The sequence below is a fragment of the Hevea brasiliensis genome, chromosome 8, assembly GCF_030052815.1.
Source record: "Hevea brasiliensis isolate MT/VB/25A 57/8 chromosome 8, ASM3005281v1, whole genome shotgun sequence".
In the NCBI taxonomy this organism is placed as follows: Eukaryota; Viridiplantae; Streptophyta; class Magnoliopsida; order Malpighiales; family Euphorbiaceae; genus Hevea; species Hevea brasiliensis.
The window spans coordinates 8327726-8345060 of NC_079500.1; the positions used below are offsets into that span (position 1 = coordinate 8327726).

The 17335-nt window shown below is 28.8% G+C and overlaps 1 pseudogene; it reads right to left on the minus strand.

Annotated features, from left to right (window-relative positions):
* Nucleotides 1–11868: 11868 nt before the first annotated feature.
* On the minus strand, nt 11869–15548 carry LOC131182259 (E3 ubiquitin-protein ligase UPL5-like; annotated as a pseudogene).
* Between the last annotated feature and the right edge of the window lie 1787 nt (nt 15549–17335).

The following is a 17335-nucleotide window of genomic DNA, read 5'->3' on the forward strand; positions in this document are numbered from 1 at the left end:
TGTATTTAGTAGAAGGTTAAAAATTAAGGGTTACATTTATCCTTATAAGTTTTAATATTTAATAAAGGTAATTATTAACCTAAGCTCCTCAAGGTTAACATTTAACCCCTCCAGAAGGCATAAATATTAATGATATGAAAAGTTAATATAATCTCTTTAAAAATTTAAACAATATTAACGGAGGGTTAAAAGTTATAAAGGTAACAATTATCTCTTTGTTAACTTCTTACCAAACACCCCCTCTTAAAATTTTGAATTAATTACGTGATTGCCACCCTTTAATCGCTATGTAGATTTTGTCAAAATTTACGAGCACGCCACTAATTTGTTGTTTCTTACTCGCACTTTAGCTCTTCTTTGATCATTTTACAGTAATGTCTCCTCTGCTTGTTGCCATTGGTCTTTCAATTACTTATTAAAATATTCGTTTTATTTGTGTGATTATGTATTATTTTATTTAATGACGTAATTTAATATTTATTTTTTTATATTTTATAAAATTTGTTAATGATTAATTTCTTAATTAATTATGTGAAATGTAAGTTAAATATGCATTAAAATTATTTTTTAAATAATTATTAATTATTTTCATTTAAATATTATATATATATATCATATATAATATTTTTTGTAGTATGATTGTAATTAAAAAAAGACTGTACGGTTAAGATATATGTTCATGATAAAAAAATATATATATATTAGTAAGTATGCTCCAATATATTACCTTAAATATCATGTTAATATTCAAGAAATAATAATAAAAAAATTATAAAAAGTCATAATCACTGAAATTTTGACACTACAAGAAATTTAAAAAGTAGTTACAAAAATTACCGAACATAAAATTTCATTGCTAATTATCGACGATTTAACAACTTTTACCGATAAAAAAGGGAAGCCACAAGAATTAAAATTTAACCAATTTATGCCGATAAAATTGACCGATTAACAATGAAACCTTTACCAACGACACAATTTTGTAGGTAAAGGTGACGCCAAATATTGGCGGCAAAGTTAGTGACAAAATAGAAAACGTACCGACTAAAAAATTAATTTGTAATTATAGACCAACTTGTATTTTATCAGTAATATTAAAAAAAATTTTAAAAAAATTGTATTTGGTGCTAAAGTTAGTGACAACATAAAAAAATATACCGACGAAAAAATTTATTGATAATTACCGATTAACTCGTATTTGGTTGGTAATATTGAAAAGAAAATTAAAAAATTTTATCTACAAAAATTTTTTGTTGGTAATTACCAATGAATTTGTATTTGGTTGGTAGTATTAACAGAAAAAAAAAATAAATTTTTAAAATAAATTACCTACGAAATGGTTACTAATTATCAACGAACTCATATTTGATTACTAAAATTAAGAAAAAAAAATTAAAAATCTTAAAAAATTTCACCTACAAAAATTTTTTATCAGTGATTACGGACGAACTGGTATTTGATTGGTAATATTAATAAGAAAGTAAAAAAAAAAAAATTTAAAATAAATTGCCTACAAAAATGATTCATGAGTAATTACCAACAAACTTATTTCATCAGTAAATCAGAAAAAATGTGAAATTCTCACATCTTCTTTTAATAGATTGGAGAAGAGTTGGCTTCCCCATAAAAGGGAAGTTACTCCCCAACTTATGCAATCGTGGCATAGCCACTATATGAGGCCTACTTTGAGCTGGTAGTTATTTTTTAAAATTCATTAATCTTAAAAATAAAAATTAATTTTAAATTAAATTAAAATGATTAATAGTTAATTTAAAATATAATATAACATTTTAAAAAGTAAAAAATAAATAAAATTAAAAATTTAAATTAAATTAGATTTAAATTAAATTAAATTAAAAATTAGAAAATTAAATTAAAAACATGGAAAAAAATTACCTATGCAAAGTTGTTATTGGTAATTATGTATTACCAACGCAAAGTGTCGTCATAAATAGTCGGTAATTTAAACCTATGATCCCCCACAAAAATTATTTACAAAAAATCCTAATTTACCTACAAATAGTTCATCAGTAAATTTCGCAATAACATTTTTTTCATTGGTAAAAAAAACCTATGCTATAATTTTTGGACAAAAAAATTTTATCGGTAAGTATTCGGTAATTCTAATTACCTATGAAATATAAGTATATTTGGCCACTATTTTTTGTTGCTATTTTTTTATTTTTTTGTATTGCGATAAGTGAAAAGAGGGAGATTTTAAGAATCCCTATATCTTGTATTCAAGAGAAGTGAGCAATGAATTTGATTTCGAGTATTAATAAATAATTTTTTAAATGAAAGATAATGATATAACGATATAATAGATGATGATATAATTTTTTTAAGTAATTAATATGGCACATTACAATCTTTTAAGTTAATTAATATGAAGTATGACAATATTTTTGATAGCAGTGGATATAATTTTATAATAGTAGTTGATATAATTTTATATCTAATAATAATTTTCAATAGCAGTTGATATAATTTTGTAATAATAGCTGATATAATTTTATATTTGATATTTTTTTTTATTGGTAGTTGGTATTGTCACGACCCAACTCTATATATGGGCTGGACTCATACTAAGACTTGAGTCAAGATAAAGCCCTCAAGCTCCTAATAAGCCTTATCGCTTTCAAACCCTTGACTAGACTCAATTTTGAAGTCAACAAGTAAAACAAATGATATAAAGAATTATAAAATAATTTGGGCTAATTCAACCTAATAACTATAAGAAATCTACAACTAGGGAGTCCAAATTTCAACCCTAAAATCCAAGATGCAAATAATTTAATACTATTAATTTTCATTAATTAATATAATATATTTATACACTTGTATCACAAGAGAGTTCTAATAATTAAACAAATAGATAAATAAATAAATAAACACAATAAAAACTACTAACTAAGAAGCATAACATAGGGTGTGACTTAAATTTTTACACCGGTTGTCACCTACCGCAACCCTCCTCTTTATCCGGCTTGGGACCGCTAAGCAAAACTATTTAAGCGGAGTTTAAGAAGCACAACATACAAAGAAAATGTAGGTTAGACCCAAAAATAAACTTACTCCTCTTGCAACCAGAGAAAAATATTTAAACAGTAAATGAGTATTTGACTCGTAAAGTTTAAATATTGATTATAAATGTAATTTCTATAACTACCTAAACTGTACAATCCTACTATGAAATGAACACCCATTATATATGATAGATAATTCATCCAATATTCGACGAGAAGATAATTTGAAACTATTCACGCACTAAAGATATCACGCCAATGAATAAATAGATAAAATTTTATAAACAACCCTCTATAAACCATTAAATTCTAAATGCATTAATGATTTAAATTGAATCAATATGGGTAAAGAATAACAGCTTGATTATGTCGATAATGGAACTTTGATTCATTGATTTAGAGTCCTCATTAATGAATAGAATTCTAGGCTTTAATCGATATTCTCTTTTGAATTGAAGTCTCAATCAAAAGAAATGAAAATCAAAACCGCATATTAGTTCAATTTTTATCCATTTTTTTATATATCCACTTCACACATAGCACTCTATATTATTTGGATACCAATGATGAGATTAATAATGAGTAAGTCGAGAATCCTCCTTATTCGCTGTAAATCTCTAGGAATCAAATGATACCTCTTCAAAATTAGAGTCCTAATTTTATGGAGGACTTAAACAAAAATAATCAGAGTCAAAATTCAATTTAGAGTCATCCCATTTACTTTTATTCTTGGGTCCACTCTAAATAGTGAAACATTGAGCATTCCTATAGCAAACACCGAACCAATATCATAATTAAACTCCAATAAAATTATCGATATTAACTTATAAAGAGCACATTCTTCCCTACACGCATACAACCTCGAACCCCGAATCTCTATTTTTAGAAGCGGTAAAAATTATTTCGACTTTAATAATAAATTATTTTCTTTAATTTTTCCACAAAATAGAAGTGGTGACTCTCACTTTCCATTTCAGTGAGAATTGCCTAGCGATCAGTAAAACTCTTTATACAATAGTACACTAAAGAAATTTAATTATTTTTACATATAATATAATTCAATCTTAAACTAATTGAATTTATATTAACAACAACAACAATAATAACAATAATAATAAGAATACATGTAAAATAATATTCATTTAAAAAAATATCGTTAGGAAAAATATTAATTTAACACAATGAATAGAATAGTAATAATTTAATAATTTAATTAAAAAATATTTTATTAAAAAGAATCATGTTGTTATAGGTATAATTATATCATTATATTATTTTTTTAAGTTGCCAGTTGACGATTTTTTTAATAGCAGATGATATAATTTGTATTTGATATAACTTTTTAATAACAACTAATATAATTTTTAATAGTTTTGAATATAATATTGTATTTGATAAATGATATAAAGATATATATAATTTAATTTTATATTTTTTAATTGCATTTGGTATAATTTTTTAAATTGGTTAACATGCCATGTAGCAATTTTTTAAATTTGGTTAATATGGCATGGGGCGTTATTTTTATAATAACTCATATAATTTTACAGTAGTATCTGATATAATTTTGTAATGGCCGCTTATATAATTTTGTATCTTACATAATTTATTTAATATAAGTAATTGATATAATTTTGTAATAGCAGCTGATATAATTTTATATTTGATATAATTTTTTAATAATAATTATATAAATTTTAATAGAATATGATATAATTTTATATTTGATAAAAGATATTAAGACTAAGAATGACAAATATAAAGTGGTGGACAAAAGCATAAAGATGGTGTGAAACCAATTTCATAGTGGGAAAGGATTTCCCCAACTCCAAAATTTCGACGATTGTAAAAAAGTATTTTTCTTAACTTATAAACTGGTCAAATCGGCTTATAAATATTAAATATAGATAGATTTATTTATTTATAATAATTTTTATATTTATAAGTTGAGCTTATAAGTAAAAAAAAATAAGCTAGGGTGATCCAACTTTTCATTTTGATGTTTATAACTAATTCACTTAGAAGCTAATTTGATCAAGTATTTTATTATATTATTCTCATTTAATTTTTAAAATTTCATCATAAATCTCATTTAATATCTTTTTAGTTATTTTAATAATAAATAATGTGTTTATAAATTATTTTTTACTAAACACATTAACTACTTATTAATCACTTATAATCATTTTAACTAAACACGTAACTATTTAAAATTTTAAATGCATATAAGCCCAAATCAACTTAGAGCAGTAAGTGCTTATAAGCTGTTTTTTATAAGCCAAATGCCCTCTGATACTTTGGCATTGAAGATGCAGAACCTCAAAGACTGTACAAAAGCTGAAATAACAAATTAAAGGGGCTGTTTTATGGGCACTCATTCTGTTGTTTAAGAATAAATAATTTTTTTATATAATAATTAGGTATCTATAATAAAGAATATCTCTTAATAAAATCTACTTATTGTAATACAAAAAATAAAAAAATTGAATTTTCTGATTAATTATCGTATTTCTTAAAAATAATTTTAATGTTTTAAAATTAAAAAAAGCTATAATAACAAATTAAAATTATAAAAAGAAGATGGTTTTCTTTATTTTATTGACTTATTTTATAAAAAAAAAATATTTTGAAAATTAAATAAAAAATATAATTGATACCAAATAAGCACCTAAAAGCAATTTTGTCATCTGATTTCTATACAATACAAAGAAGCACAGCTCCCTACTTAAAATCCAAACGGATTTTTAAACAAAATGTAGAATTATATTATATTGTTTTTCTTAGTTAAAAAAACAAAACTAATCATTTTCAACTAAAATGTTAACGTTTTAAGAAATTAAAATATAATTAAATTTTAATATTTAAGATATTAAGGTACAATATAAATTTATAATTTTTCTAAATTAGGATTAAAATTATAAACTAATAATACTTATTAAAATAAAAAAATATGGTGAAAAATCTCAATGAAATTTTAATTATTGTCATATTTTTAAATACACTTATTTTAATATTAGTAATTAATTCTTATGGTAATAAATATACATGAATTTGTTAACATGATGTATTGTTTAAGATAAAAAAAAAATGATATTTTATTAATGGTTTCACTTTCTCTTAAAAAAATTTTTATAAATTAAAAAATTCAGTTCAAATTAAAATAACTTTGAGTATAAATCACCCAATGCTAAAATTAAAATTGATTTTAAAATTTAAGGATCAAAATTAATATAATTAAAAATTTTAATTAAAATTGAAAATACATATAAATATTTGAATTTTTGTTTTGTTTTGCAACTACAACTAAAATCTTCGCAATAAATTGAGAGATTTCAAGTTTTAACTCCTCTCATTCTCCAGCATCATCTTGATTTAGTTATTTGTGCTAATTGTTATTTTTAAACATTCCACCTAAATTAATTTTAAATTTAAAAATAAATTAATTATATATATATATGCCACATAACAATTTTAGATTTTAACAGCTGCCTACATTTTATTGACGCTACAAGTCTTGCCACATTGAGTTTGTCATAATTATAACATGCTCATCTTCACATGCAGCATATAAACATGGCTTTATTCACAACATTACCATCTTCACGTACTGTATGCGAATATTGAATTATCTACAGCATATCCCATCTTCATGTGCTATATATAAATTACCATCTTCATTGTTGCCCTTTTCATTGAAATTACTGACATTACTCCTTTAAATTCGAAACTTAAAAATTACAGACTTCCATTTTGCTAGAATTAAATTTAAATTTGTTTTCGAAACAACTAAAATCACAATTCTAATTTAATCCAATTAGAATAAACTAAAGGTGTTTAACTCTAAATCAATTTTAGAATTTCTAGAACTGATTTGAGGGCGATTATGTAAGCTCGATTAGATTAAATTATGTAGTCCGGTATTATTTTCAAGATGAATGATAAAATTGAGGTACCTGAGATTATTCGAGAATTTACCTAAATTTCTATGTTCTAAAATTTCCATCTGACTCCCATTTACGAGGCTACAGACTTAGATTTGGATTGAAACTAATTTCATTTATATATATATATATGCACAACACATTACCTCCAAGTTTTCTTCGAGCATGACGACCTTTACTATTGATCAAAATCAGAATTTAGACCTATGTAATATATATTTGGCCTATTATATTGTTTATTGAGAAATGTTGAATAAATTCACAATATGTATCATATGAGATTATCTTCACAAACATTTTTGTGCAAGCATTATTTTTGTAGATAAATATCAAAGACAAAGGATGCATAAAGGAGACAATACAGTCCAAGGCCTTTGCACTCTAAGCAAGCAACACAATAGGCGGTCCATGCATCAGCCATTGAGCCACGAGCTCAAAGGCTAAAGTGCCCACCAAAATGGAGACGATGCACTCCTAGACCTTTACGCATGGCGCAGTAAGAGGTCCATTCATCAGCCACCGAGCCACGAGCTCTAAGGCAAAAGTGCCCAACAAAATGGAGGCGATGCACTCCTAGATCCTTGCGCATAACACAGTAAGAAGTCCATGTATCAGCCACTAAGACACGAGTTCCAAGGACAAAGTGACCACTACAAGGGAGACGATGCACTCCTGGGCCCTTGCACACAACGTAGTAAGAGGTCCATGCATCAGCCATTGAGCCACGAGTTCCAAGACCAGAGTGCCCACCAAAAAGGGAGAGGATAACGCTCCAAGCGAGCAACACAATAAGAGGTCCATGCATTAGCCGTCGGGAGCCACGAGCTCCAAGGCCCTTGCATGCCATTGAGCAACGGAATAAGAGGCCCATGTATCATATCATCAAAGCTCTTCAGCTTCAGGCCCCATGGCCCCACACCTAGAGCTCTTCGGCTCCAGGCCTCATGGCCCCACATCCAAAGCTCTTCAACTCTAGGCTTTAAGACCCCGGTTCAGAGCTTCGAGCCCCTAAAACTAAAGGGAAGGAAAGCTACATTTTCATTAAAGCTGTTCTAAATTTCTTATCTCTTTAATATGAAAAGCTGACATTCTTCTTCATGGCATATTTTCATTAGAAGAGTATAAACTGCTTAACTAGATGATGTCGAGACGATCTTCAAAACAACCATGAGCTCCTAAAGCCTCAGTACTCATATGCAGAGCCATGAGCTCTTAAAATTAAAGAGACAAGATCTCTACAAATAGAAAATGTCATGAAGACCAAAGTGCTTGAGAAATTTTGTTAGGCTACTGAACCTAGAAGATTATGAGCTTCCCAAATTATGAAGGTCCTTAAACAGGACCTAAAGTCTTAAAGGCATAAAAACAACAAAAATTAAAATCTTAATGTAAAAGAAAAACAAAAATGTAATTAACTACTCTAAGCCACAAGCCATAAATAGCTCATACTTGGAATATTGGCATTCCTTAATGGTGCATAAAGAAGCTCTTGAAAAGCTAAAAGCTCTCTTTAAGAGCTTAAGAGTTCTAAAATCCAAAATTTAAGAGTTGAAAGCTCCTAAAAGAATAAGGCCTACAGCTTTAAAATTTAAAATCTATGGATCTCAAAATAAGACTTACGAGTTTAAAAACTTAAGACCTACGGGTTTAAGAAAATAAGATCTAAGGTCTAAGAATTTAAGACCTATGGTTGAGTCCTAAATCTAGAGTCTCAAAATTTATGACCTATGGGTCTAAAAAAATAAGACCTAGGGTCTAAGAATTTAAGACCTATGGGTCCCAAAATAAGACCTATGAGTCCCAAAATAGGACCTATGGATCCTAAAATAAGACTTTAAGAGTTCAAGACTACAATCTAAGAGTTAAAGGCCTATAGATCTAAGAGATAGACTTATATTCCAAAATTTAAAGGTACAAAACTTACAGGAGGAAGAAATTAAGATCTCCTTATCGTATTAAATGCTAAAAAAGCTCTAGGTTTTAATAATTAAGAAAGTCCCAAAATTTAAATAAGAAAAGAAAAAGTTGCTCTTCAAAGAGCAAAACACTCTTCCAAGAGCAAAAGTACCCTCCTAAGAGTAAATGTGCTCTTATGAGAGCAAAATTGCTCTTCCAAGAACAAAAGTGCACTTTCAAAAGCAAAGGTGCTCCTCTAAAAGCTCAAGAGCTCCAAATGAAGGGCTAAAGAACTCCAATGGTCAAAGTGCCACACTTAAAAAATTATAAGCTTCAAGTGCCCAAACTTCAAAGCCAATATATCCTAAGGCCAAAGCTAAAAGCTTCAAATGCGAGGGCTATGAGCTCTAAAGGCCACAATGCATCGAAATATAAAAGGAAGACCTATGAAGACTCCTTAAAGAGTCATGACGACTTCTCCAATGCAATAAAGAAAATGAGAGCTCTTGATTAAACTCGAAATTCCTTACTATTAACCTTTACATTGCTTAGAATTCTCTGTATGTATCTTGAGCTCCAAAGATTGATTAGTCTCTTATGTCAATCATGTTCAATTATAATAATTGCCACATTAAATGGGTTGATATTTATCACTTAATATTTTACATACACAAATTGAAAATCACATCCTCTTCACCACAACAATACAACCTCGTTCATATGTCCATCAACCTTAATAGGCTTGTATCATTCCCAAAGAACATAATCGTACGAGTTCAATTTAGTTTAACGGATGGCATCCGAGTGGGCTACATCTAGCTTGGTTCAAGACAAAGAGGTTTCCCATGCACAAGTCATGAATAACTTGCGTTGGGGCAAAGGGCAACTGATACAATAAAAGGATGTCCACTTCCTATTTGGTAATATAGAAATAAATAGCTAAAAGAATATGCCCCCTCATTAAAGAATATGCTTCCACCTAGAGGAACATGCCAAAGAATATGCAACACTCTCTACTTTCCCTATAAGTAGAGCGAGTTAAGAAAGTAAAGGATTCTCTCTCTTTCTCTCTCTCTGTATATATATATATTCACTAAAACAAATGTAATTATATTAATAATACCAAAAATAATAAAAGAATTATAACTGTCAATAATGTTTATAACACATTTTTGATATTTTATATTTTTCATTTCTTTATTTATATATAACTTATATACACATTTTTTTAATAATGATCATTTATGTTATTATAAATTAATTTTCAACATGTTCATTTCTCTAATTTCTCAATTTTTTTTTTTATTTTTCAATTTTCCTTTATAAATTCTTAATTGAAATTTCTATTCATTATTAAAAGCAATATCATGTTGAAAGAAAAGATTGTTTAATTGTAATTGTCTAGATAATTTTATGATATATATATATATAGTTATAAGCGTAATTGTATAAGAAAAGATTACAATTTAATTAGGGGTGTGCACATTATCATTATAAGCGAAAAATCAAACCAACGCATTTTAATTCGGTTTTTTGGTTGATTAGTTTGGTTTTGGTTTTCTTTTATTTTTTATTTTTTATTTTCTCTCTCTCTAACTCTTTATGATTAAAAGGATAAAATGTTGAATATATATGTATCCAAAGATCTGCTCTAGAATAAACTAAAAGAGAATAAAGACAACATATATAAAAGTATTGAGGTATAAAAAAAAAAAAATTAATCCAACTTAGTACATGCTCCTGTGCCATTCAACAAGCCCGGTAATGAATTCATTATTTCTTGGCATGCCCTATGTTGAATTCGGAAGAAGAGTTTCCTATAAAGCTAATGCGGTACGCCCTACGAGCATGGGACATGCCATGAGCTTCTTTGTTGTGCGTGCCCTGCAGCATGGGGATGGTGCAGGGTCTGCAAATCTCTATTTGTGATTCTTAAGCAAATTTTTTTCAATTTTTTCACAACTTAGACTTTCAAATCACTTTAAATTATCTCCACTTGCACTATTAATTTTCAAAATACCTTTTAACCTATTAAAATATGAAAATTTTATAAATTAATTATAAAAAAACTAAAATTAATGCATAACTAAAATAAAAATTAAAAATAAAATAAACATAAAATTATTCTAAAATATGTATATGAAATACATGTATCAATATACAACTGGTAAAAATCGGTGTTCGATGACATATAATTTACTATTTGCATATATTAATATTGATATTTGTTGGCCAAAACTCTTAAACAACATGTTAAATTTGTTTTAGGATGATTTTTTTTTGTAAACATTTGTTATTTTTTTTTATATAATTATATAAGAAAACATAAATAACAATATTGCATTCATATAAAGATCTAAAATTATAAAATTCTATTTTAATTGTAAATTTTTCATAATAAATCTCACTTTTTCTCATACTCATTCACAACTTTTTAATTTCTTATTTAATTGTTATATTCTCACTTTTGTTAACATAAATTTATAAGGCTAAATGATTAAAAAAAAATACAAACCTTTATAAGTTTTTCAATTTTAACAAAATATTTTAATTTTATCAATTTAGTTTCAAATTTTTGCATTAATTTTAATTTTAACAATTAACTTAATTATAATATTTAATTAATAAAAATAATGAAAATATTTTGCCAACTACATTATAAAATTGCTAAAGAAGATAATCCCGGGGAAAAGCCAATGCCCAAATACAGTTCAGAACCTTTTTTTTTTAATTATTTTTTATATGCAAAAGATTTACTCAGAAGGAAGAAATAGGTAAGGGAAAAACAGAGCCACCAGGCCCTAACTCCTTGCAGCCACCTAGAACTATAAACACCAGTTAATGAAAAACCCCTTACAATTACAAACACAACAAAGAATGACCAACAGTTCTATACAAACACAGCATACACCAACCTATAAACATGATGTTACAAAATGATTTGATTCTCTGCAAGTTCATAACTAAGTTCTGCTAGCATTTTTTTCGAAAAAAAAAAACAAAAAGGGAAGCAACATGAAGAAATGCTCATAAACACTCAAACGTTTGTTTACACAATTCAAGCTGAAGAAGAAATTTTAGCGAGTTGATTGAAATTTGACAAAAACTAAAAGCCAGAATCGTTCACAAACGGATGCTTCAAAAGCTCATCAGCAGTTTGACGCTTATTTGGATTGCGTTTCAGACACTGCTTGATAAAATCTAGTGCATTCTCTGACAAAGAATAATTAGGAAGATGATCTATAATTGACCCTTTTTGAACTTCCAATTCTAGATTTGCATTCAAATTTTTCAAATGAGAGTATGGAATATTCCTGATTAACATCTCCAAGACGGTGCAGCCAAAGCTCCAAATATCAGCTTTAAATCCATACTCTTTGTCCTGTTTTATAACCTCCGGGGCCATCCAATTTATTGTCCCATGCCGAGACTTCATAAGACTATTTAATTCAGCCACTCTTGCCAATCCAAAATCCGTAATTTTCACACATCCTTTCTCATCCACCAATATATTTGCACAGTTAATGTCTCTGTGGACTACCTTTCGCTCATGAAGATACTTCAAACCTTCCAGTATCTGTTTGCTGTAGTGGGACACTTGGGAATCTTTCAGTTTAAAACATTTATATACTTGTCGGAGGGAGCCTGTACTTATAAGCTCAAGAAAAATATTGACCGTTGACTCCTCCTCTTCAGTGCCATAATATTTAACAATATTTGGATGACTGAATTGACACAATAAATTAACCTCTTGGTTAATTTTGTCAATTTCTCCTTTATTTTTAATTTTTATTACCTTTACGGCAAAAAAGAAACCACCAGCAGCATAACCCTTGTACACATCTCCGAAACCCTCTTCCCAGCTTCTTACCATCCTTTTGCCACTTTGACTTCGTAATCTTCAGTCTTTGTCTATTAATCTGCCAAATTTCAACAAACTATCTCTATTAAAATTTGATAGAAATTGCAGTAATAATCATGGTTATGCTAATGAAACTTGATATCCCGGAACATTTCTTTTAAAACATTTGCAACATTTATAATAAAACCATGAAATTGCTGAAAGGTCCTAAAGAAAAGTCCAAAAGCCTATAATTGCTGTAGAAAGATGAGAAAACAAGTTCTTTATTTCCAAATAAGATTCCCTACTAAAGCAACTCATGTAATAAAATTTTGAAATCAATTTTCAGAGCTTTGATAAGTATTGAAAACGTATAGGAAAAAATAGTTATGCTTTAGTAACACAATGGAAATTCTGTAAGCACATACCTTCAGGAACTGGGACATCAGAGGTTCACTTTCATTGTTGCCATGATTCACATGCGTTCTCTCACAAGAATTAAATCCAAGATTTAAGTCTCCTTTAGCACCAGGTTAATATCATCAAGATCTATTCCCAATAAGTTAACAGTTCGATGATTGATTTTCCAAAAACACTGTCAAAGCCTTTTCGGAAAAAATATATTTGTTCAGAGATATACTTGATGAAGTCATCTCGAATTTGATGATCAGCAAAACGTTCCTTAGCCTTGTTATTGTAAAAAGATGGATATGCATCTTTTACATCATCTCCAGAAATATTCTTTCCAGCCAGTTGCAAAAGAAACACACGATGAAAGGCAACACCTACTTGTACTTCATGCATCAATGCCAATGCAATCACCTTACCAGAAAATTCAAAACAGTCGAAGTGTAATGGTTCTAACTTCAATTCTGCATATATATCAAAGTGAAAAAAGAATCTATCCTTAACAGCAGGGCAAGGTAGTTTTACGAAATGATAGTAAATTATCACAAACTTAATTATGATTTGATCATATGAACAGGACAGAATCCAACGGTACTTTTAAATTAAACCCAGAAACACATTTCTACACAACTCAACTATGAAATTTTAATTACCCTATGCAAAACTTCAATACTTAGGACCTCACTCGGACACACCTAATGTACACACCCTAGCATAAATATTTCCTTACACTACACTAAGGGCCTAATTCTTCATTACACTAATGAATCAGTAATCAAAGTATATATTGCAATATTTAATAATATGAATATCCACCAGCGAGCTGCTGTCTTAGCACTATGAGGTTTTGAATTGTATATTTAATAATAGTATCTTATAAATTAAATATATGATAAATTTGTTACAAAAAGCTTACATCAATCATTTCTCAAGGAAAAAGCAGGACAAGTAACAATTGTGGATGCTATTCATAGCAAGGATCAAAAGATACGATCTTACCGGGATTAGGATAGAACTTCATAGGATCATTTGAGCACGCCAGAAAGAGGAGATTTTGCGGTTTGAATATAGCTTGGCATAACTTGTATAACCAATCCTGCAATTTTTAGGACTGGTAATATTGTTATTTTTCAATGACTCATACAACTCTTCGTCTAGAAATCTAGACCAGTGAATGAGTGGCTTGTAGAACTCAGCATCGAGTAATTTTTCCTCAGGGATCATCATCATCGTAACTAAATGCATCCTGGATTTCGAATCAATCACATCATTGTGCTTAAGAAGCCAATGATAATCATCTTTCCTCGTAGTTTTTTCAAGTATCAGCTGTAGTGAAATCTGCTGGTTCATTAATACATGCTGAAATTGCTTTTGTTCATTCTCCCAAAGTTGAGAAATGCTGTTTAGCTCTTTCAAAATGTCCAGATACACAATCGAAACAGAATGCAACCAACCACTTGTTTCGAATATTCTTGCTGTCTCTGGTATAAGTCTAAGATTATTCTCCATTTTATTCAACAGGTAACTAAATTCACCTTTAATTTGTGTTGACAACGAATCAACTATAGACTTATCCTCCTCTTTGGCATTATCTATACCACAAATTGCATTACGTAATACGCCTGAAAATACCTGGAATTCACGAAAACAAAATTTCAATGACTCAATGAGTGGGATTGTATATGAGTTTGGATTTGATTCCTGCATCTTACTCAATAGGAAGCTTAAGGTATCTGCCATCTCAACAAACCAGGATCTAATTTGGAAAATTGAGCGTAGGTCACTAAGGTTACCTCTTTCCAACAACTGCTTTAGAGTAGTCCGCCATTGCTGATACAGAGGATCACCATATACCGTTCTAAGCGAAGCACAAAATTCTAATGCTAAATGTATACATCTATCAACAGAAACATTTGGACAATTCGATATTTCTTCCATGGAAAACCTTATCAAAGCAGAAGCATAGGCTTTGTGTTGTGGAATTGCTGACCTGTAAAGCATAACCAAAGTCACAGGGACAGAATACGAACTCATAAGATTCTCCGATTCCTCCTTTGTTTCAATTGCCAACAATTCGGCAATCGTTACCAAGTCATCCTGAAGAGTATCTTCGGAGAGAAATTCCCCTCGGCACATGCGAAAAATGTTTGAACTCATTTGGTGAATCCTTTGGATAAATACCGATGTGTCATCAAATCCAAGCTTCAATTCGAGGCGATCGTCGTTTTGAATTGAGTAGTCTTCAAGTGTCTTCCACCGCTGTAGCTGCTCCCCCTTATAATATAATTTCTGTATCGTAACTGGAATATTACAGTCCCATAGAATTGCCTCGTGGATAGCCTTCACTAGAGTTTTAGATTTAAAACAGCGCGGTGGAAGATCTTTCCCGTTCGGCATTCGGACAGAAAATCGAATGGAATCGGATTTTCTGTTTTCCATCTGCTCTGGATCAGTAGTGGCACAAAACAAAGTTTGAAAATATTTGTTCCTTAAATAGAGATTATATTGTTTATAAAATTATTTTTCTTTTATTTTTTTCCTTTTATTTAAACAGTGAAAAGAGAATAAAATTATTTTTTCTCCTCACTTTAACTTTTTTTTTTTTTACCCTTTTGACTCTAAAATTAAGAGATAGCGTAAACCTCACGACCGACTGTCGGTTGCTTTTATGTGCATTTTTAATTTACTAATGGAACACAAAGAAAAGAACAACGATTCCATTGTTTTCTTTCACATTGGAAGACTTTTGAACTAAAATGTCTCTGGTCCGCAAGCTGCCTTAAATAAAATAACTTTAGTTGACCTAATAACAGCTTTTATTTTTGTACTGTTGCTCACCTACTCTGCCAAATAAAATATAACAAATCACATTAATTAAAATATTTGAGTCTGATTTAATTTTAATTTTTTTATTAAAATTTATTAAAAAAATTAAAAATTTTAATATTTTCATAATTATAGTCAAAACTTTAAATTATATGTATTATAGTTCAATTTTAATTAGTTGTAACAACTATAATCAAAGTAACTAAATTGTTATTTACCAAATGATTCAAGAAACTTCTTTACAGAAAATATGCCAAGATGATGAACTCATAGAAAAACTTTTTGAATCATTTGGAAAAGATCAACATATCAACCTGCTCAAAGATGTAGTAAATATTCACTGAGATGTTACAAATCAGATACACAGTATTAATGATGAAGACACTGTGTACTAAAAGATTTTTGTGCACGATCTTGACTAGATTTTTAATAGAGGCAAATTATAGTTTACTATTTTTTTTGCCTATTTTTAAAAGTTAAAAAGATTTATTTATTATTCAAATAGTAAATTGACTTATTTGATCTATTTTTAAAATTTAAAGGATTTCTACGACTATTAACTCATTCTTTAAAGGCCAAAAATAAGCCTTTTGCAATATATGATTTCAACTATGAAAAGTAAATTACCATTTAAATTTTATAGTTAATTGTCATTTAAGTTATATCAAGACTATATACTTTTCTTCCATATATATATATAGACACAAATCAGACTAACACCCTAACAACTGAAATTTTTTAAAATATAAATATTTTTAATTTTAATATTATTAATTTATTTAAATATTTTTTTTCATGCAATTATTTTAAAATTTTAAATTTTCATTTTGATTATCGAATTTGATTGTATTAAAACTTATATATATTATTATTTTTTTTAATTTTAATTTTGTGTTATTGTTGACTTCTTCTTCCTCCTCCTCTCCCATTACCTCCCCTTCCCCTGCCATTCTTGCGCTGGCTGGCAAGACTCCATACGGCACCAACAACATCCGGTGGTGCTGCTTAGGTGAAGCACAGCAGCTAGTAGCGAGGAGAAAGAAATGCAAAGGCCAAAACTTCTCTCTCCCATTTCTTGCAATCTAGACCTCCATTCCGCTACCCCACCACTGCCAATCAACCCACCGTCAATCCAGAAGTATTTTCTGACTAGCCTTACCGCCAATAGCCATCGGAAACGCATGAAACAGAGAGAGAAAGATGGTTTTTCACCACTTTGCCGCTAAATTCCGGCCGATCCAGCCGTTGAATTAGCGATCCGAGACCACTCCAGGTAGCTGCATACTCCCCCTCCCCCTACATTTGTAATAAAGAAAAAGGTAAATTTTGGATGAAAATTTTTAGTGATAAATTAATAATATTAGTCACTAAAACTAAGATTTTAATAAATATAAAAG